This window comes from Arachis ipaensis, chromosome B6, assembly GCF_059453495.1.
Source record: "Arachis ipaensis isolate K30076 ecotype BB chromosome B6, ASM5945349v1, whole genome shotgun sequence".
NCBI classification, from domain to species: Eukaryota; Viridiplantae; Streptophyta; class Magnoliopsida; order Fabales; family Fabaceae; genus Arachis; species Arachis ipaensis.
Genome location: NC_142441.1, coordinates 66,203,139 through 66,218,259, shown reverse-complemented (window position 1 = coordinate 66,218,259; position 15,121 = coordinate 66,203,139). Strand labels below are relative to the sequence as shown.

The 15,121-nt window shown below is 44.2% G+C and overlaps 44 non-coding genes across 44 annotated transcripts; all 44 read right to left on the bottom strand.

Annotated features, from left to right (window-relative positions):
• Positions 1-179: 179 nt before the first annotated feature.
• LOC148558508 (5S ribosomal RNA) lies at positions 180-298 on the bottom strand. The gene has a single exon (XR_015890185.1). It is a non-coding gene; the product is annotated as a 5S ribosomal RNA (ribosomal RNA).
• A 193-nt stretch (positions 299-491) lies between these two features.
• On the bottom strand, positions 492-610 carry LOC148558507 (5S ribosomal RNA). Its single transcript, XR_015891907.1, has one exon. It is a non-coding gene; the product is annotated as a 5S ribosomal RNA (ribosomal RNA).
• Positions 611-847: 237 nt separating this feature from the next.
• Positions 848-966, bottom strand: LOC148558506 (5S ribosomal RNA). The gene has a single exon (XR_015890141.1). It is a non-coding gene; the product is annotated as a 5S ribosomal RNA (ribosomal RNA).
• Positions 967-1,175: 209 nt separating this feature from the next.
• Positions 1,176-1,294, bottom strand: LOC148558505 (5S ribosomal RNA). Its single transcript, XR_015891906.1, has one exon. It is a non-coding gene; the product is annotated as a 5S ribosomal RNA (ribosomal RNA).
• Positions 1,295-1,490: 196 nt separating this feature from the next.
• On the bottom strand, positions 1,491-1,609 carry LOC148558504 (5S ribosomal RNA). Its single transcript, XR_015889047.1, has one exon. It is a non-coding gene; the product is annotated as a 5S ribosomal RNA (ribosomal RNA).
• Positions 1,610-1,804: 195 nt separating this feature from the next.
• Positions 1,805-1,923, bottom strand: LOC148558503 (5S ribosomal RNA). Its single transcript, XR_015891905.1, has one exon. It is a non-coding gene; the product is annotated as a 5S ribosomal RNA (ribosomal RNA).
• Positions 1,924-2,130: 207 nt separating this feature from the next.
• On the bottom strand, positions 2,131-2,249 carry LOC148558502 (5S ribosomal RNA). Its single transcript, XR_015891904.1, has one exon. It is a non-coding gene; the product is annotated as a 5S ribosomal RNA (ribosomal RNA).
• Positions 2,250-2,475: 226 nt separating this feature from the next.
• On the bottom strand, positions 2,476-2,594 carry LOC148558501 (5S ribosomal RNA). Its single transcript, XR_015890439.1, has one exon. It is a non-coding gene; the product is annotated as a 5S ribosomal RNA (ribosomal RNA).
• Positions 2,595-2,785: 191 nt separating this feature from the next.
• LOC148558500 (5S ribosomal RNA) lies at positions 2,786-2,904 on the bottom strand. Its single transcript, XR_015888850.1, has one exon. It is a non-coding gene; the product is annotated as a 5S ribosomal RNA (ribosomal RNA).
• A 247-nt stretch (positions 2,905-3,151) lies between these two features.
• Positions 3,152-3,270, bottom strand: LOC148558499 (5S ribosomal RNA). Its single transcript, XR_015890847.1, has one exon. It is a non-coding gene; the product is annotated as a 5S ribosomal RNA (ribosomal RNA).
• Positions 3,271-3,464: 194 nt separating this feature from the next.
• LOC148558498 (5S ribosomal RNA) lies at positions 3,465-3,583 on the bottom strand. The gene has a single exon (XR_015891903.1). It is a non-coding gene; the product is annotated as a 5S ribosomal RNA (ribosomal RNA).
• A 213-nt stretch (positions 3,584-3,796) lies between these two features.
• LOC148558497 (5S ribosomal RNA) lies at positions 3,797-3,915 on the bottom strand. The gene has a single exon (XR_015889855.1). It is a non-coding gene; the product is annotated as a 5S ribosomal RNA (ribosomal RNA).
• Positions 3,916-4,096: 181 nt separating this feature from the next.
• Positions 4,097-4,215, bottom strand: LOC148558496 (5S ribosomal RNA). Its single transcript, XR_015891902.1, has one exon. It is a non-coding gene; the product is annotated as a 5S ribosomal RNA (ribosomal RNA).
• A 522-nt stretch (positions 4,216-4,737) lies between these two features.
• On the bottom strand, positions 4,738-4,856 carry LOC148558495 (5S ribosomal RNA). Its single transcript, XR_015889418.1, has one exon. It is a non-coding gene; the product is annotated as a 5S ribosomal RNA (ribosomal RNA).
• Positions 4,857-5,037: 181 nt separating this feature from the next.
• On the bottom strand, positions 5,038-5,156 carry LOC148558494 (5S ribosomal RNA). The gene has a single exon (XR_015891901.1). It is a non-coding gene; the product is annotated as a 5S ribosomal RNA (ribosomal RNA).
• A 224-nt stretch (positions 5,157-5,380) lies between these two features.
• Positions 5,381-5,499, bottom strand: LOC148558493 (5S ribosomal RNA). The gene has a single exon (XR_015888912.1). It is a non-coding gene; the product is annotated as a 5S ribosomal RNA (ribosomal RNA).
• Positions 5,500-5,710: 211 nt separating this feature from the next.
• On the bottom strand, positions 5,711-5,829 carry LOC148558492 (5S ribosomal RNA). The gene has a single exon (XR_015890846.1). It is a non-coding gene; the product is annotated as a 5S ribosomal RNA (ribosomal RNA).
• Positions 5,830-6,023: 194 nt separating this feature from the next.
• On the bottom strand, positions 6,024-6,142 carry LOC148558491 (5S ribosomal RNA). The gene has a single exon (XR_015889642.1). It is a non-coding gene; the product is annotated as a 5S ribosomal RNA (ribosomal RNA).
• A 213-nt stretch (positions 6,143-6,355) lies between these two features.
• Positions 6,356-6,474, bottom strand: LOC148558490 (5S ribosomal RNA). Its single transcript, XR_015889854.1, has one exon. It is a non-coding gene; the product is annotated as a 5S ribosomal RNA (ribosomal RNA).
• A 181-nt stretch (positions 6,475-6,655) lies between these two features.
• On the bottom strand, positions 6,656-6,774 carry LOC148558489 (5S ribosomal RNA). The gene has a single exon (XR_015891900.1). It is a non-coding gene; the product is annotated as a 5S ribosomal RNA (ribosomal RNA).
• A 513-nt stretch (positions 6,775-7,287) lies between these two features.
• On the bottom strand, positions 7,288-7,406 carry LOC148558488 (5S ribosomal RNA). Its single transcript, XR_015889407.1, has one exon. It is a non-coding gene; the product is annotated as a 5S ribosomal RNA (ribosomal RNA).
• A 181-nt stretch (positions 7,407-7,587) lies between these two features.
• Positions 7,588-7,706, bottom strand: LOC148558487 (5S ribosomal RNA). The gene has a single exon (XR_015891899.1). It is a non-coding gene; the product is annotated as a 5S ribosomal RNA (ribosomal RNA).
• A 231-nt stretch (positions 7,707-7,937) lies between these two features.
• LOC148558486 (5S ribosomal RNA) lies at positions 7,938-8,056 on the bottom strand. Its single transcript, XR_015888911.1, has one exon. It is a non-coding gene; the product is annotated as a 5S ribosomal RNA (ribosomal RNA).
• Positions 8,057-8,279: 223 nt separating this feature from the next.
• Positions 8,280-8,398, bottom strand: LOC148558485 (5S ribosomal RNA). The gene has a single exon (XR_015889428.1). It is a non-coding gene; the product is annotated as a 5S ribosomal RNA (ribosomal RNA).
• Positions 8,399-8,604: 206 nt separating this feature from the next.
• Positions 8,605-8,723, bottom strand: LOC148558484 (5S ribosomal RNA). Its single transcript, XR_015891897.1, has one exon. It is a non-coding gene; the product is annotated as a 5S ribosomal RNA (ribosomal RNA).
• A 217-nt stretch (positions 8,724-8,940) lies between these two features.
• LOC148558483 (5S ribosomal RNA) lies at positions 8,941-9,059 on the bottom strand. The gene has a single exon (XR_015889253.1). It is a non-coding gene; the product is annotated as a 5S ribosomal RNA (ribosomal RNA).
• Positions 9,060-9,296: 237 nt separating this feature from the next.
• On the bottom strand, positions 9,297-9,415 carry LOC148558482 (5S ribosomal RNA). Its single transcript, XR_015891896.1, has one exon. It is a non-coding gene; the product is annotated as a 5S ribosomal RNA (ribosomal RNA).
• A 224-nt stretch (positions 9,416-9,639) lies between these two features.
• Positions 9,640-9,758, bottom strand: LOC148558481 (5S ribosomal RNA). Its single transcript, XR_015889252.1, has one exon. It is a non-coding gene; the product is annotated as a 5S ribosomal RNA (ribosomal RNA).
• A 210-nt stretch (positions 9,759-9,968) lies between these two features.
• Positions 9,969-10,087, bottom strand: LOC148558480 (5S ribosomal RNA). The gene has a single exon (XR_015888910.1). It is a non-coding gene; the product is annotated as a 5S ribosomal RNA (ribosomal RNA).
• Positions 10,088-10,297: 210 nt separating this feature from the next.
• Positions 10,298-10,416, bottom strand: LOC148558479 (5S ribosomal RNA). Its single transcript, XR_015888909.1, has one exon. It is a non-coding gene; the product is annotated as a 5S ribosomal RNA (ribosomal RNA).
• A 236-nt stretch (positions 10,417-10,652) lies between these two features.
• LOC148558478 (5S ribosomal RNA) lies at positions 10,653-10,771 on the bottom strand. Its single transcript, XR_015891315.1, has one exon. It is a non-coding gene; the product is annotated as a 5S ribosomal RNA (ribosomal RNA).
• Positions 10,772-11,004: 233 nt separating this feature from the next.
• LOC148558477 (5S ribosomal RNA) lies at positions 11,005-11,123 on the bottom strand. Its single transcript, XR_015888836.1, has one exon. It is a non-coding gene; the product is annotated as a 5S ribosomal RNA (ribosomal RNA).
• Positions 11,124-11,318: 195 nt separating this feature from the next.
• On the bottom strand, positions 11,319-11,437 carry LOC148558476 (5S ribosomal RNA). Its single transcript, XR_015891895.1, has one exon. It is a non-coding gene; the product is annotated as a 5S ribosomal RNA (ribosomal RNA).
• Positions 11,438-11,647: 210 nt separating this feature from the next.
• Positions 11,648-11,766, bottom strand: LOC148558475 (5S ribosomal RNA). The gene has a single exon (XR_015890399.1). It is a non-coding gene; the product is annotated as a 5S ribosomal RNA (ribosomal RNA).
• A 207-nt stretch (positions 11,767-11,973) lies between these two features.
• LOC148558474 (5S ribosomal RNA) lies at positions 11,974-12,092 on the bottom strand. The gene has a single exon (XR_015891894.1). It is a non-coding gene; the product is annotated as a 5S ribosomal RNA (ribosomal RNA).
• Positions 12,093-12,301: 209 nt separating this feature from the next.
• LOC148558473 (5S ribosomal RNA) lies at positions 12,302-12,420 on the bottom strand. Its single transcript, XR_015889250.1, has one exon. It is a non-coding gene; the product is annotated as a 5S ribosomal RNA (ribosomal RNA).
• Positions 12,421-12,629: 209 nt separating this feature from the next.
• Positions 12,630-12,748, bottom strand: LOC148558472 (5S ribosomal RNA). The gene has a single exon (XR_015888589.1). It is a non-coding gene; the product is annotated as a 5S ribosomal RNA (ribosomal RNA).
• A 208-nt stretch (positions 12,749-12,956) lies between these two features.
• LOC148558471 (5S ribosomal RNA) lies at positions 12,957-13,075 on the bottom strand. The gene has a single exon (XR_015891893.1). It is a non-coding gene; the product is annotated as a 5S ribosomal RNA (ribosomal RNA).
• A 211-nt stretch (positions 13,076-13,286) lies between these two features.
• Positions 13,287-13,405, bottom strand: LOC148558470 (5S ribosomal RNA). Its single transcript, XR_015890398.1, has one exon. It is a non-coding gene; the product is annotated as a 5S ribosomal RNA (ribosomal RNA).
• A 210-nt stretch (positions 13,406-13,615) lies between these two features.
• LOC148558469 (5S ribosomal RNA) lies at positions 13,616-13,734 on the bottom strand. Its single transcript, XR_015891891.1, has one exon. It is a non-coding gene; the product is annotated as a 5S ribosomal RNA (ribosomal RNA).
• Positions 13,735-13,940: 206 nt separating this feature from the next.
• LOC148558468 (5S ribosomal RNA) lies at positions 13,941-14,059 on the bottom strand. The gene has a single exon (XR_015890695.1). It is a non-coding gene; the product is annotated as a 5S ribosomal RNA (ribosomal RNA).
• Positions 14,060-14,267: 208 nt separating this feature from the next.
• Positions 14,268-14,386, bottom strand: LOC148558467 (5S ribosomal RNA). The gene has a single exon (XR_015888588.1). It is a non-coding gene; the product is annotated as a 5S ribosomal RNA (ribosomal RNA).
• A 225-nt stretch (positions 14,387-14,611) lies between these two features.
• LOC148558466 (5S ribosomal RNA) lies at positions 14,612-14,730 on the bottom strand. Its single transcript, XR_015889249.1, has one exon. It is a non-coding gene; the product is annotated as a 5S ribosomal RNA (ribosomal RNA).
• Positions 14,731-14,922: 192 nt separating this feature from the next.
• LOC148558465 (5S ribosomal RNA) lies at positions 14,923-15,041 on the bottom strand. The gene has a single exon (XR_015891157.1). It is a non-coding gene; the product is annotated as a 5S ribosomal RNA (ribosomal RNA).
• Positions 15,042-15,121: the final 80 nt, after the last annotated feature.

Genomic DNA, 15,121 nt, shown 5'->3' with positions numbered 1-15,121 from the left:
CACATAATTATCATATGCATGTCTCGCGACGTAGGGTAAGTCGAGTTGCGAAACCCTGCGGGGCCCGTGCGAACTTGCCTAAAATGAGGTCATTGAGACTCGCTTTAGCTAAACTATTCAAGATAGCGCCGTTTAAAGAACGAGGGCAAGCACGACGTAAAAAAAAAAAAAAAAAAAAAGAGGTGCAACACGAGGACTTCCCAGGAGATCACCCATCCTAGTACTACTCTCGCCCAAGCACGCTTAACTGCGGAGTTCTGATGGGATCCGGTGAATTAGTGCTGGTATGATCGCACCTATTAAAATATGCGCACAAAATTATCATATGCATGTCTCGCGACGTAGGGTAAGTCGAGTTGCAAATCCCTGCGGGGCCCGTGGGAGCTTGCCTAAAATCAGGTCATTGAGACTCGCTTTAACAAAACTGTGCAAGATAGCGCCGTTTAAAGAACGAGGGTAAGCACGACGTAAAAAAAAAAAAAAAAAAAAAAGAGGTGCAACACGAGGACTTCCCAGGAGGTCACCCATCCTAGTACTACTCTCGCCCAAGCACGCTTAACTGCGGAGTTCTGATGGGATCCGGTGCATTAGTGCTGGTATGATCGCACCTATTAAAATATGCGCACATAATTATCATATGCATGTCTTGCGACGTAGGGTAAGTCGAGCTGCGAATCCCTGCGGGGCCCGTGCGAGCTTGCCTAAAATGAGGTCATTGAGACTCGCTTTAGCTAAACTATTCAAGATAGTGCCGTTTAAAGAACGAGGGTAGGCACGACGTAAAAAAAAAAAAAAAAAAAAAAAAAAAAAAAAAAAAAAAAAAAAAAAAAAAAAAAAAAAAAAAAAAGAGGTGCAACACAAGGACTTCCCAGGAGATCACCCATCCTAGTACTACTCTCGCCCAAGCACGCTTAACTGCGGAGTTCTGATGGGATCCGGTGCATTAGTGCTGGTATGATCGCACCTATTATAATATGCGCACATAATTATCATATGCATGTCTTGCGACGTAGGGTAAGTCGAGCTGCGAATCCCTGCGGGGCCCGTGCGAGCTTGCCTAAAATGAGGTCATTGAGACTCGCTTTAGCTAAACTATTCAAGATAGTGCCGTTTAAAGAACGAGCGTAGGCACGACGTAAAAAAAAAAAAAAAAAAAAAAAAAAAAAAAAAAAAAAGAGGTGCAACACGAGGACTTCCCAGGAGGTCACCCATCCTAGTACTACTCTCGCCCAAGCACGCTTAACTGCGGAGTTCTGATGGGATCCGGTGCATTAGTGCTGGTATGATCGCACCTATTAAAATATGCGCACATAATTATCATATGCATGTCTCGCGACGTAGGGTAAGTCGAGTTGCGAAACCCTGCGGGGCCCGTGCGAACTTGCCTAAAATGAGGTCATTGAGACTCGCTTTAGCTAAACTATTCAAGATAGCGCCGTTTAAAGAACGAGGGCAAGCACGACGTAAAAAAAAAAAAAAAAAAAAAAAAAGAGGTGCAACACGAGGACTTCCCAGGAGGTCACCCATCCTAGTACTACTCTCGCCCAAGCACGCTTAACTGCGGAGTTCTGATGGGATCCGGTGAATTAGTGCTGGTATGATCGCACCTATTAAAATATGCGCACAAAATTATCATATGCATGTCTCGCGACGTAGGGTAAGTCGAGTTGCAAATCCCTGCGGGGCCCGTGGGAGCTTGCCTAAAATCAGGTCATTGAGACTCGCTTTAACAAAACTGTGCAAGATAGCGCCGTTTAAAGAACGAGGGTAAGCACGACGTAAAAAAAAAAAAAAAAAAAAAAAAGAGGTGCAACACGAGGACTTCCCAGGAGGTCACCCATCCTAGTACTACTCTCGCCCAAGCACGCTTAACTGCGGAGTTCTGATGGGATCCGGTGCATTAGTGCTGGTATGATCGCACCTATTAAAATATGCGCACATAATTATCATATGCATGTCTTGCGACGTAGGGTAAGTCGAGCTGCGAATCCCTGCGGGGCCCGTGCGAGCTTGCCTAAAATGAGGTCATTGAGACTCGCTTTAGCTAAACTATTCAAGATAGTGCCGTTTAAAGAACGAGGGTAGGCACGACGTAAAAAAAAAAAAAAAAAAAAAAAAAAAAAAAAAAAAGAGGTGCAACACGAGGACTTCCCAGGAGGTCACCCATCCTAGTACTACTCTCGCCCAAGCACGCTTAACTGCGGAGTTCTGATGGGATCCGGTGCATTAGTGCTGGTATGATCGCACCTATTAAAATATGCGCACATAATTATCATATGCATGTCTTGCGACGTAGGGTAAGTCGAGCTGCGAATCCCTGCGGGGCCCGTGCGAGCTTGCCTAAAATCAGGTCATTGAGACTCGCTTTAGCTAAACTATTCAAGATAGTGCCGTTTAAAGAACGAGGGTAGGCACGACGTAAAAAAAAAAAAAAAAAAAAAAAAAAAAAAAAAAAAAAAAAAAAAAAAAAAAAAAGAGGTGCAACACGAGGACTTCCCAGGAGGTCACCCATCCTAGTACTACTCTCGCCCAAGCACGCTTAACTGCGGAGTTCTGATGGGATCCGGTGAATTAGTGTTGGTATGATCGCACCTATTAAAATATGCGCACATAATTATCATATGCATGTCTCGCGACGTAGGGTAAGTCGAGTTGCAAATCCCTGCGGGGCCCGTGCGAGCTTGCCTAAATCAGGTCATTGAGACTCGCTTTAACTAAACTGTGCAAGATAGCGCCGTTTAAAGAACGAGGGTAAGCACGACGTAAAAAAAAAAAAAAAAAAAAATAGGTGCAACACGAGGACTTCCCAGGAGGTCACCCATCCTGGTACTACTCTCGCCCAAGCACGCTTAACTGCGGAGTTCTGATGGGATCCGGTGCATTAGTGCTGGTATGATCGCACCTATTAAAATATGCGCACATAATTATCATATGCATGTCTCGCGACGTAGGGTAAGTCGAGCTGCGAATCCCTGTGGGGCCCGTGCGAACTTGCCTAAAATGAGGTCATTGAGACTCGCTTTAGCTAAACTATTCAAGATAGCGCCGTTTAAAGAACGAGGGTAAGCACGACGTAAAAAAAAAAAAAAAAAAAAAAAAAAAAAAAAAAAAAAAAAAAAAAAAAAAAAAAAAAAAAAAAAAAAAAAAAAAAGAGGTGCAACACGAGGACTTCCCAGGAGGTCACCCATCCGAGTACTACTCTAGCCCAAGCACGCTTAACTGCGGAGTTCTGATGGGATCCGGTGAATTAGTGCTGGTATGATCGCACCTATTAAAATATGCGCACATAATTATCATATGCATGTCTCGCGACGTAGGGTAAGTCGAATTGCAAATCCCTGCGGGGCCCGTGCGAGCTTGCCTAAAATCAGGTCATTGAGACTCGCTTTAACAAAACTGTGCAAGATAGCGCCGTTTAAAGAACGAGGGTAAGCACGACGTAAAAAAAAAAAAAAAAAAAAAAAGAGGTGCAACACGAGGACTTCCCAGGAGGTCACCCATCCTAGTACTACTCTCGCCCAAGCACGCTTAACTGCGGAGTTCTGATGGGATCCGGTGCATTAGTGCTGGTATGATCGCACCTATTATAATATGCGCACATAATTATCATATGCATGTCTCGCGACGTAGGGTAAGTCGAGTTGCGAAACCCTGCGGGGCCCGTGCGAACTTGCCTAAAATGAGGTCATTGAGACTCGCTTTAGCTAAACTATTCAAGATAGCGCCGTTTAAAGAACGAGGGTAGGCACGACGTAAAAAAAAAAAAAAAAAAAAAAAAAAAAAAAAAAAAAAAAAAGAGGTGCAACACGAGGACTTCCCAGGAGGTCACCCATCCTAGTACTACTCTCGCCCAAGCACGCTTGACTGCGGAGTTCTGATGGGATCCGGTGAATTAGTGCTGGTATGATCGCACCTATTAAAATATGCGCACATAATTATCATATGCATGTCTCGCGACGTAGGGTAAGTCGAGTTGCAAATCCCTGCGGGGCCCGTGGGAGCTTGCCTAAAATCAGGTCATTGAGACTCGCTTTAACTAAACTGTGCAAGATAGCGCCGTTTAAAGAACGAGGGTAAGCACGACGTAAAAAAAAAAGAGGTGCAACACGAGGACTTCCCAGGAGGTCACCCATCCTAGTACTACTCTCGCCCAAGCACGCTTAACTGCGGAGTTCTGATGGGATCCGGTGCATTAGTGCTGGTATGATCGCACCTATTATAATATGCGCACATAATTATCATATGCATGTCTTGCGACGTAGGGTAAGTTGAGCTGCGAATCCCTGCGGGGCCCGTGCGAGCTTGCCTAAAATGAGGTCATTGAGACTCGCTTTAGCTAAACTATTCAAGATAGCGCCGTTTAAAGAACGAGGGTAAGCACGACGTAAAAAAAAAAAAAAAAAAAAAAAAAAAAAAAAAAAAAAAAAAAAAAAAAAAAAAAAAAAAAAAAAAAGAGGTGCAACACATACTACTCTCGCCCAAGCACGCTTAACTACGGAGTTCTGATGGGATCCGGTGCATTAGTGCTGGTATGATCGCACCTATTAAAATATGCGCACATAATTATCATATGCATGTCTCGCGACGTAGGGTAAGTCGAGTTGCAAATCCCTGCGGGGCCCGTGGGAGCTTGCCTAAAATCAGGTCATTGAGACTCGCTTTAACTAAACTGTGCAAGATAGCGCCGTTTAAAGAACGAGGGTAAGCACGACGTAAAAAAAAAAAAAAAAAAAAAAAGAGGTGCAACACGAGGACTTCCCAGGAGGTCACCCATCCTAGTACTACTCCCGCCCAAGCACGCTTAACTGCGGAGTTCTGATGGGATCCGGTGCATTAGTGCTGGTATGATCGCACCTGTTATAATATGCGCACATAATTATCATATGCATGTCTTGCGACGTAGGGTAAGTCGAGCTGCGAATCCCTGCGGGGCCCGTGCGAGCTTGCCTAAAATGAGGTCATTGAGACTCGCTTTAGCTAAACTATTCAAGATAGCGCCGTTTAAAGAACGAGGGAAAGCACGACGTAAAAAAAAAAGAGGTGCAACACGAGGACTTCCCAGGAGGTCACCCATCCTAGTACTACTCTCGCCCAAGCACGCTTAACTGCGGAGTTCTGATGGGATCCGGTGCATTAGTGCTGGTATGATCGCACCTATTAAAATATGCGCACATAATTATCATATGCATGTCTTGCGACGTAGGGTAAGTCGAGCTGCGAATCCCTGCGGGGCCCGTGCGAGCTTGCCTAAAATGAGGTCATTGAGACTCGCTTTAGCTAAACTATTCAAGATAGTGCCGTTTAAAGAACGAGGGTAGGCACGACGTAAAAAAAAAAAAAAAAAAAAAAAAAAAAAAAAAAAAAAAAAAAAAAAAAAAAAGAGGTGCAACACAAGGACTTCCCAGGAGGTCACCCATCCTAGTACTACTCTCGCCCAAGCACGCTTAACTGCGGAGTTCTGATGGGATCCGGTGCATTAGTGCTGGTATGATCGCACCTATTATAATATGCGCACATAATTATCATATGCATGTCTCGCGACGTAGGGTAAGTCGAGTTGCAAATCCCTGCGGGGCCTGTGGGAGCTTGCCTAAAATCAGGTCATTGAGACTCGCTTTAGCTAAACTATTCAAGATAGCGCCGTTTAAAGAACGAGGGTAAGCACGACGTAAAAAAAAAAAAAAAAAAAAAAAAAAAAAAAAAAAAAAAAGAGGTGCAACACGAGGACTTCCCAGGAGGTCACCCATCCGAGTACTACTCTAGCCCAAGCACGCTTAACTGCGGAGTTCTGATGGGATCCGGTGAATTAGTGCTGGTATGATCGCACCTATTAAAATATGCGCACATAATTATCATATGCATGTCTCGCGACGTAGGGTAAGTCGAATTGCAAATCCCTGCGGGGCCCGTGCGAGCTTGCCTAAAATCAGGTCATTGAGACTCGCTTTAACAAAACTGTGCAAGATAGCGCCGTTTAAAGAACGAGGGTAAGCACGACGTAAAAAAAAAAAAAAAAAAAAAAAGAGGTGCAACACGAGGACTTCCCAGGAGGTCACCCATCCTAGTACTACTCTCGCCCAAGCACGCTTAACTGCGGAGTTCTGATGGGATCCGGTGCATTAGTGCTGGTATGATCGCATCTATTATAATATGCGCACATAATTATCATATGCATGTCTCGCGACGTAGGGTAAGTCGAGTTGCGAAACCCTGCGGGGCCCGTGCGAACTTGCCTAAAATGAGGTCATTGAGACTCGCTTTAGCTAAACTATTCAAGATAGCGCCGTTTAAAGAACGAGGGTAGGCACGACGTAAAAAAAAAAAAAAAAAAAAAAAAAAAAAAAAAAAAAAAAAAGAGGTGCAACACGAGGACTTCCCAGGAGGTCACCCATCCTAGTACTACTCTCGCCCAAGCACGCTTGACTGCGGAGTTCTGATGGGATCCGGTGAATTAGTGCTGGTATGATCGCACCTATTAAAATATGCGCACATAATTATCATATGCATGTCTCGCGACGTAGGGTAAGTCGAGTTGCAAATCCCTGCGGGGCCCGTGGGAGCTTGCCTAAAATCAGGTCATTGAGACTCGCTTTAACTAAACTGTGCAAGATAGCGCCGTTTAAAGAACGAGGGTAAGCACGACGTAAAAAAAAAAGAGGTGCAACACGAGGACTTCCCAGGAGGTCACCCATCCTAGTACTACTCTCGCCCAAGCACGCTTAACTGCGGAGTTCTGATGGGATCCGGTGCATTAGTGCTGGTATGATCGCACCTATTATAATATGCGCACATAATTATCATATGCATGTCTTGCGACGTAGGGTAAGTTGAGCTGCGAATCCCTGCGGGGCCCGTGCGAGCTTGCCTAAAATGAGGTCATTGAGACTCGCTTTAGCTAAACTATTCAAGATAGCGCCGTTTAAAGAACGAGGGTAAGCACGACGTAAAAAAAAAAAAAAAAAAAAAAAAAAAAAAAAAAAAAAAAAAAAAAAAAAAAAAAAAGAGGTGCAACACATACTACTCTCGCCCAAGCACGCTTAACTACGGAGTTCTGATGGGATCCGGTGCATTAGTGCTGGTATGATCGCACCTATTAAAATATGCGCACATAATTATCATATGCATGTCTCGCGACGTAGGGTAAGTCGAGTTGCAAATCCCTGCGGGGCCCGTGGGAGCTTGCCTAAAATCAGGTCATTGAGACTCGCTTTAACTAAACTGTGCAAGATAGCGCCGTTTAAAGAACGAGGGTAAGCACGACGTAAAAAAAAAAAAAAAAAAAAAAAAGAGGTGCAACACGAGGACTTCCCAGGAGGTCACCCATCCTAGTACTACTCCCGCCCAAGCACGCTTAACTGCGGAGTTCTGATGGGATCCGGTGCATTAGTGCTGGTATGATCGCACCTGTTATAATATGCGCACATAATTATCATATGCATGTCTTGCGACGTAGGGTAAGTCGAGCTGCGAATCCCTGCGGGGCCCGTGCGAGCTTGCCTAAAATGAGGTCATTGAGACTCGCTTTAGCTAAACTATTCAAGATAGCGCCGTTTAAAGAACGAGGGAAAGCACGACGTAAAAAAAAAAGAGGTGCAACACGAGGACTTCCCAGGAGGTCACCCATCCTAGTACTACTCTCGCCCAAGCACGCTTAACTGCGGAGTTCTGATGGGATCCGGTGCATTAGTGCTGGTATGATCGCACCTATTAAAATATGCGCACATAATTATCATATGCATGTCTTGCGACGTAGGGTAAGTCGAGCTGCGAATCCCTGCGGGGCCCGTGCGAGCTTGCCTAAAATGAGGTCATTGAGACTCGCTTTAGCTAAACTATTCAAGATAGTGCCGTTTAAAGAACGAGGGTAGGCACGACGTAAAAAAAAAAAAAAAAAAAAAAAAAAAAAAAAAAAAAAAAAAAAAAAAAAAAAAAAAAAAGAGGTGCAACACAAGGACTTCCCAGGAGGTCACCCATCCTAGTACTACTCTCGCCCAAGCACGCTTAACTGCGGAGTTCTGATGGGATCCGGTGCATTAGTGCTGGTATGATCGCACCTATTATAATATGCGCACATAATTATCATATGCATGTCTCGCGACGTAGGGTAAGTCGAGTTGCAAATCCCTGCGGGGCCTGTGGGAGCTTGCCTAAAATCAGGTCATTGAGACTCGCTTTAGCTAAACTATTCAAGATAGCGCCGTTTAAAGAACGAGGGTAAGCACGACGTAAAAAAAAAAAAAAAAAAAAAAAAAAAAAAAAAAAAAAAAAAAAAAAAAAAAGAGGTGCAACACGAGGACTTCCCAGGAGGTCACCCATCCTAGTACTACTCCCGCCCAAGCACGCTTACCTGCGGAGTTCTGATGGGATCCGGTGCATTAGTGCTGGTATGATCGCACCTATTATAATATGCGCACATAATTATCATATGCGTGTCTTGCGACGTAGGGTAAGTCGAGCTGCGAATCCCTGCGGGGCCCGTGCGAGCTTGCCTAAAATGAGGTCATTGAGACTCGCTTTAGCTAAACTATTCAAGATAGCGCCGTTTAAAGAACGAGGGTAAGCACGACGTAAAAAAAAAAAAAAAAAAAAAAAAAAAAAAAAAAAGAGGTGCAACACGAGGACTTCCCAGGAGGTCACCCATCCTAGTACTACTCTCGCCCAAGCACGCTTAACTGCGGAGTTCTGATGGGATCCGGTGCATTAGTGCTGGTATGATCGCACCTATTAAAATATGCGCACATAATTATCATATGCATGTCTCGCGATGTAGGGTAAGTCGAGTTGCGAAACCCTGCGGGGCCCGTGCGAACTTGCCTAAAATGAGGTCATTGAGACTCGCTTTAGCTAAACTATTCAAGATAGCGCCGTTTAAAGAACGAGGGCAAGCACGACGTAAAAAAAAAAAAAAAAAAAAAAAAAAAAAAAAAAAAAAAAAAAAAAGAGGTGCAACACGAGGACTTCCCAGGAGGTCACCCATCCTAGTACTACTCCCGCCCAAGCACGCTTAACTGCAGAGTTCTGATGGGATCCGGTGCATTAGTGCTGGTATGATCGCACCTATTATAATATGCGCACATAATTATCATATGCGTGTCTTGCGACGTAGGGTAAGTCGAGCTGCGAATCCCTGCGGGGCCCGTGCGAGCTTGCCTAAAATGAGGTCATTGAGACTCGCTTTAGCTAAACTATTCAAGATAGCGCCGTTTAAAGAACGAGGGTAAGCACGACGTAAAAAAAAAAAAAAAAAAAAAAAAAAAAAAAAAAAAAAAAAAAAAAAAAAAAAAAAAAAAAAAAAAGAGGTGCAACACGAGGACTTCCCAGGAGGTCACCCATCCTAGTACTACTCTCGCCCAAGCACGCTTAACTGCGGAGTTCTGATGGGATCCGGTGCATTAGTGCTGGTATGATCGCACCTATTAAAATATGCGCACATAATTATTATATGCATGTCTCGCGATGTAGGGTAAGTCGAGTTGCGAAACCCTGCGGGGCCCGTGCGAACTTGCCTAAAATGAGGTCATTGAGACTCGCTTTAGCTAAACTATTCAAGATAGCGCCGTTTAAAGAACGAGGGCAACCACGACGTAAAAAAAAAAAAAAAAAAAAAAAAAAAAAAAAAAAAAAAAAAAAAAAAAAAAAGAGGTGCAACACGAGGACTTCCCAGGAGGTCACCCATCCTAGTACTACTCCCGCCCAAGCACGCTTAACTGCAGAGTTCTGATGGGATCCGGTGCATTAGTGCTGGTATGATCGCACCTATTATAATATGCGCACATAATTATCATATGCGTGTCTTGCGACGTAGGGTAAGTCGAGCTGCGAATCCCTGCGGGGCCCGTGCGAGCTTGCCTAAAATGAGGTCATTGAGACTCGCTTTAGCTAAACTATTCAAGATAGTGCCGTTTAAAGAACGAGGGTAGGCACGACGTAAAAAAAAAAAAAAAAAAAAAAAAAAAAAAAAAAAAAAAGAGGTGCAACACAAGGACTTCCCAGGAGGTCACCCATCCTAGTACTACTCTCGCCCAAGCACGCTTAACTGCGGAGTTCTGATGGGATCCGGTGCATTAGTGCTGGTATGATCGCACCTATTATAATATGCGCACATAATTATCATATGCATGTCTCGCGACGTAGGGTAAGTCGAGTTGCAAATCCCTGCGGGGCCTGTGGGAGCTTGCCTAAAATCAGGTCATTGAGACTCGCTTTAGCTAAACTATTCAAGATAGTGCCGTTTAAAGAACGAGGGTAGGCACGACGTAAAAAAAAAAAAAAAAAAAAAAAAAAAAAAAAAAAAAAAGAGGTGCAACACAAGGACTTCCCAGGAGGTCACCCATCCTAGTACTACTCTCGCCCAAGCACGCTTAACTGCGGAGTTCTGATGGGATCCGGTGCATTAGTGCTGGTATGATCGCACCTATTATAATATGCGCACATAATTATCATATGCATGTCTCGCGACGTAGGGTAAGTCGAGTTGCAAATCCCTGCGGGGCCTGTGGGAGCTTGCCTAAAATCAGGTCATTGAGACTCGCTTTAGCTAAACTATTCAAGATAGCGCCGTTTAAAGAACGAGGGTAAGCACGACGTAAAAAAAAAAAAAAAAAAAAAAAAAAAAAAAAAAAAAAAAAAAAAAAAAAAAAAAAAAAAAAAAAGAGGTGTAACACGAGGACTTCCCAGGAGGTCACCCATCCTAGTACTACTCTCGCACAAGCACGCTTAACTGCGGAGTTCTGATGGGATCCGGTGCATTAGTGCTGGTATGATCGCACCTATTATAATATGCGCACATAATTATCATATGCATGTCTCGCGACGTAGGGTAAGTCGAGTTGCAAATCCCTGCGGGGCCCGTGCGAGCTTGCCTAAAATCAGGTCATTGAGACTCGCTTTAACTAAACTGTGCAAGATAGCGCCGTTTAAAGAACGAGGGTAAGCACGACGTAAAAAAAAAAAAAAAAAAAAAAAAAAAAAAAAAAAAAAAAAAAAAAAAAAAAAAAAAAAAAAGAGATGCAACACGAGGACTTCCCAGGAGGTCACCCATCCTAGTACTACTCCCGCCCAAGCACGCTTAACTGCGGAGTTCTGATGGGATCCGGTGCATTAGTGCTGGTATGATCGCACCTATTTTAATATGCGCACATAATTATCATATGCGTGTCTTGCGACGTAGGGTAAGTCGAGCTGCGAATCCCTGCGGGGCCCGTGCGAGCTTGCCTAAAATGAGGTCATTGAGACTCGCTTTAGCTAAACTATTCAAGATAGCGCCGTTTAAAGAACGAGGGTAAGCACGACGTAAAAAAAAAAAAAAAAAAAAAAAAGAGGTGCAACACGAGGACTTCCCAGGAGGTCACCCATCCTAGTACTACTCTCGCCCAAGCACGCTTAACTGCGGAGTTCTGATGGGATCCGGTGCATTAGTGCTGGTATGATCGCACCTATTAAAATATGCGCACATAATTATCATATGCATGTCTCGCGATGTAGGGTAAGTCGAGTTGCGAAACCCTGCGGGGCCCGTGCGAACTTGCCTAAAATGAGGTCATTGAGACTCGCTTTAGCTAAACTATTCAAGATAGCGCCGTTTAAAGAACGAGGGCAAGCACGACGTAAAAAAAAAAAAAAAAAAAAAAAAAAAAAAAAAAAAAAAGAGGTGCAACACGAGGACTTCCTAGGAGGTCACCCATCCTAGTACTACTCCCGCCCAAGCACGCTTAACTGCAGAGTTCTGATGGGATCCGGTGCATTAGTGCTGGTATGATCGCACCTATTATAATATGCGCACATAATTATCATATGCGTGTCTTGCGACGTAGGGTAAGTCGATCTGCGAATCCCTGCGGGGCCCGTGCGAGCTTGCCTAAAATGAGGTCATTGAGACTCGCTTTAGCTAAACTATTCAAGATAGCGCCGTTTAAAGAACGAGGGTAAGCACGACGTAAAAAAAAAAAAAAAAAAAAAAAAAAAAAAAAAAAAGAGGTGCAACACGAGGACTTCCCAGGAGGTCACCCATCCTAGTACTACTCTCGCCCAAGCACGCTTAACTGCGGAGTTCTGATGGGATCCGGTGCATTAGTGCTGGTATGATCGCACCTATTAAAATATGCGCACATAATTATTATATGCATGTCTCGCGATGTAGGGTAAGTCGAGTTGCGAAACCCTGCGGGGCCCGTGCGAACTTGCCTAAAATGAGGTCATTGAGACTCGCTTTAGCTAAACTATTCAAGATAGCGCCGTTTAAAGAACGAGGGCAACCACGACGTAAAAAAAAAAAAAAAAAAAAAAAAAAAAAAAAAAAAAAGAGGTGCAACACGAGGACTTCCCAGGAGGTCACCCATCCTAGTACTACTCCCGCCCAAGCACGCTTAACTGCAGAGTTCTGATGGGATCCGGTGCATTAGTGCTGGTATGATCGCACCTATTATAATATGCGCACATAATTATCATATGCGTGTCTTGCGACGTAGGGTAAGTCGAGCTGCGAATCCCTGCGGGGCCCGTGCGAGCTTGCCTAAAATGAGGTCATTGAGACTCGCTTTAGCTAAACTATTCAAGATAGCGCCGTTTAAAGAACGAGGGTAAGCACGACGTAAAAAAAAAAAAAAAAAAAAAAAAAAAAAAAAAAAAAAAAGGTGCAACACGAGGACTTCCCAGGAGGTCACCCATCCTAGTACTACTCTCGCCCAAGCACGCTTAACTGCGGAGTTCTGATGGGATCCGGTGCATTAGTGCTGGTATGATCGCACCTATTATAATATGCGCACATAATTATCATATGCGTGTCTTGCGACGTAGGGTAAGTCGAGCTGCGAATCCCTGCGGGGCCCGTGCGAGCTTGCCTAAAATGAGGTCATTGAGACTCGCTTTAGCTAAACTATTCAAGATAGCGCCGTTTAAAGAACGAGGGTAAGCACGACGTAAAAAAAAAAAAAAAAAAAAAAAAAAAAAAAAAAAAAGAGGTGCAACACGAGGACTTCCCAGGAGGTCACCCATCCTAGTACTACTCTCGCCCAAGCACGCTTAACTGCGGAGTTCTGATGGGATCCGGTGCATTAGTGCTGGTATGATCGCACCTATTAAAATATGCGCACATAATTATCATATGCATGTCTCGCGATGTAGGGTAAGTCGAGTTGCGAAACCCTGCGGGGCCCGTGCGAACTTGCCTAAAATGAGGTCATTGAGACTCGCTTTAGCTAAACTATTCAAGATAGCGCCGTTTAAAGAACGAGGGCAAGCACGACGTAAAAAAAAAAAAAAAAAAAAAAAAAAAAAAAAAAAAAAAAGAGGTGCAACACGAGGACTTCCTAGGAGGTCACCCATCCTAGTACTACTCCCGCCCAAGCACGCTTAACTGCAGAGTTCTGATGGGATCCGGTGCATTAGTGCTGGTATGATCGCACCTATTATAATATGCGCACATAATTATCATATGCGTGTCTTGCGACGTAGGGTAAGTCGAGCTGCGAATCCCTGCGGGGCCCGTGCGAGCTTGCCTAAAATGAGGTCATTGAGACTCGCTTTAGCTAAACTATTCAAGATAGCGCCGTTTAAAGAACGAGGGTAAGCACGACGTAAAAAAAAAAAAAAAAAAAAAAAAAAAAAAAAAAAAAAAGAGGTGCAACACGAGGACTTCCCAGGAGGTCACCCATCCTAGTACTACTCTCGCCCAAGCACGCTTAACTGCGGAGTTCTGATGGGATCCGGTGCATTAGTGCTGGTATGATCGCACCTATTAAAATATGCGCACATAATTATTATATGCATGTCTCGCGATGTAGGGTAAGTCGAGTTGCGAAACCCTGCGGGGCCCGTGCGAACTTGCCTAAAATGAGGTCATTGAGACTCGCTTTAGCTAAACTATTCAAGATAGCGCCGTTTAAAGAACGAGGGCAACCACGACGTAAAAAAAAAAAAAAAAAAAAAAAAAAAAAAAAAAAGAGGTGCAACACGAGGACTTCCCAGGAGGTCACCCATCCTAGTACTACTCCCGCCCAAGCACGCTTAATTGCAGAGTTCTGATGGGATCCGGTGCATTAGTGCTGGTATGATCGCACCTATTATAATATGCGCACATAATTATCATATGCGTGTCTTGCGACGTAGGGTAAGTCGAGCTGCGAATCCCTGCGGGGCCCGTGCGAGCTTGCCTAAAATGAGGTCATTGAGACTCGCTTTAGCTAAACTATTCAAGATAGCGCCGTTTAAAGAACGAGGGTAAGCACGACGTAAAAAAAAAAAAAAAAAAAAAAAAAAAAAAAAAAAAAAAGGTGCAACACGAGGACTTCCCAGGAGGTCACCCATCCTAGTACTACTCTCGCCCAAGCACGCTTAACTGCGGAGTTCTGATGGGATCCGGTGCATTAGTGCTGGTATGATCGCACCTATTAAAATATGCGCACATAATTATTATATGCATGTCTCGCGATGTAGGGTAAGTCGAGTTGCGAAACCCTGCGGGGCCCGTGCGAACTTGCCTAAAATGAGGTCATTGAGACTCGCTTTAGCTAAACTATTCAAGATAGCGCCGTTTAAAGAACGAGGGCAACCACGACGTAAAAAAAAAAAAAAAAAAAAAAAAAAAAAAAAAAAAAAAAAAAAAAAAAAAAAAGAGGTGCAACACGAGGACTTCCCAGGAGGTCACCCATCCTAGTACTACTCCCGCCCAAGCACGCTTAACTGCAGAGTTCTGATGGGATCCGGTGCATTAGTGCTGGTATGATCGCACCTATTATAATATGCGCACATAATTATCATATGCGTGTCTTGCGACGTAGGGTAAGTCGAGCTGCGAATCCCTGCGGGGCCCGTGCGAGCTTGCCTAAAATGAGGTCATTGAGACTCGCTTTAGCTAAACTATTCAAGATAGCGCCGTTTAAAGAACGAGGGCAAGCACGACGTAAAAAAAAAAAAAAAAAAAAAGAGGTGCAACTCGAGGACTTCCCAGGAGGTCACCCATCCTAGTACTACTCTCGCCCAAGCACGCTTAACTGTGGAGTTCTGATGGGATCCGGTGAATTAGTGCTGGTATGATCGCACCTATTAAAATATGCGCACAAAATTATCATATGCATGTCTCGCGACGTAGGGTAAGTCGAGTTGCAAATCCCTGCGGGGCCCG